This window comes from Triticum dicoccoides, chromosome 4A (genome assembly GCF_002162155.2).
Source record: "Triticum dicoccoides isolate Atlit2015 ecotype Zavitan chromosome 4A, WEW_v2.0, whole genome shotgun sequence".
NCBI lineage: Eukaryota > Viridiplantae > Streptophyta > Magnoliopsida > Poales > Poaceae > Triticum > Triticum dicoccoides.
In genome coordinates this window covers 743,816,598-743,817,920 of record NC_041386.1, presented here as the reverse complement: position 1 = coordinate 743,817,920, position 1,323 = coordinate 743,816,598, and the positions used below count along the sequence as shown (strand labels likewise).

The following is a 1,323-nucleotide window of genomic DNA, read 5'->3' as shown; positions in this document are numbered from 1 at the left end:
TCTAGATCTACCCATCTGGGCTTTGCGTGCGTGACAATGGCGCTGGCACAGACGGGCCTGAACCGAACGTGTCATTTAGGTTCGTGTGTAATAGAGCATAGTACAGGGAGTGTTCCTTCTCAAATTGTCCCGCTCCAATCGGCCTCATCCATGGCGTGGTCAGCGGCAGCAGGAGGATGCAGGTACTGAATAGCGACTCATCCTTCTGCACAGGTGTTATTCCTTTAATTCCCCCTGGATTGAAGCCATAAACTCTCTAATTAACCCATGATTTGTGGCCTGCGGTACCTGTTGTTGTTGTTGTTGGGGGTTGTGCTTCCTCTGCTCTGGCTTCAGGTCGTGGGTCATGCTCACAATTGTGCTGCTGCCTGCTGGATGGTGAGGTTGTTCGGATATGCGGCCACAGCGAGGGGAGCAGCCTAGCATTGACTACTGGTTCATGCTCTCTGTCCCCCATTAGAGCCGCCCATGTGTATGTGTTGAGCAAGTTCACCACTGCAAATTCTTGGTATGGTGTTGCTCTGAACTTGCATTCACGTCTTGGTCAATTTTGTTTTACTTGGCTTATGACATTAATTCTTTCTTTCTCATACTATTGTTTTCATGGACTAGGGCAGATGATACTACTGTATACTGGTGCCTAGATCATCAAGGATTATAATAGCCCTTGGAAGGTAAGTATTCCAAGTCTGAAATTCAAATGTTACTACACATACAAGAGATATCCAAATTGTCTTTCACGACTCTACTAATGCAAGACCAGACAACAATTTATGGTTCATACTTTTGTCAGTGGTGCTGCACAACAACGAAGACGAGTGACCATGGGAAATGCATGCAGTTCTGCATTGATAGAGGTTTACCCGCGAGAGTTGTCGAGTTCTCAAAAGACTGAATTGATAAGCATGCTTCGCTCCCACCAATGTTCTCAGCAAATTTGCTCTCATGAACGGATCTATTTCTTCACCAAAAATTGTTATGAGATATTCTGTTTTTCTTCATCCATATTTGCTTTTAGGTAATGAGATTGAGTCCTATTTCTTCAGAACTGCTGCATGTAAAGTTTAGTATAAATCTGACTTTTATGGACATGTAAGGTGCTTGAAAATTGCCTTAAAAAGTTTGGAAGTAATGGGTTCCAGTGTTACTTTTGGTTTCCTCAAGGAATCATGACCCATTTCATTGGTGTGCCTACTATTCTTACCCTGTATATATATAATTCCTAACTATGGATGGATCTTACAAACTTGGTTGAAGGTGAGAATTGTGTTCAAATGTATATGTTCTTTTACCTTTTGCATAAATGTGTGTTGTTCTTTGAAT

At 42.5% G+C, this 1,323-nt stretch overlaps 1 long non-coding RNA gene across 1 annotated transcript; it reads left to right on the top strand.

Annotated features, from left to right (window-relative positions):
• The first annotated feature begins 293 nt into the window (after positions 1 to 293).
• Positions 294 to 904, top strand: LOC119290010. The gene is made up of 3 exons (XR_005141680.1): positions 294 to 508; positions 618 to 674; positions 794 to 904. It is a non-coding gene; the product is annotated as an uncharacterized LOC119290010 (long non-coding RNA).
• The last annotated feature ends 419 nt before the right edge of the window (positions 905 to 1,323 follow it).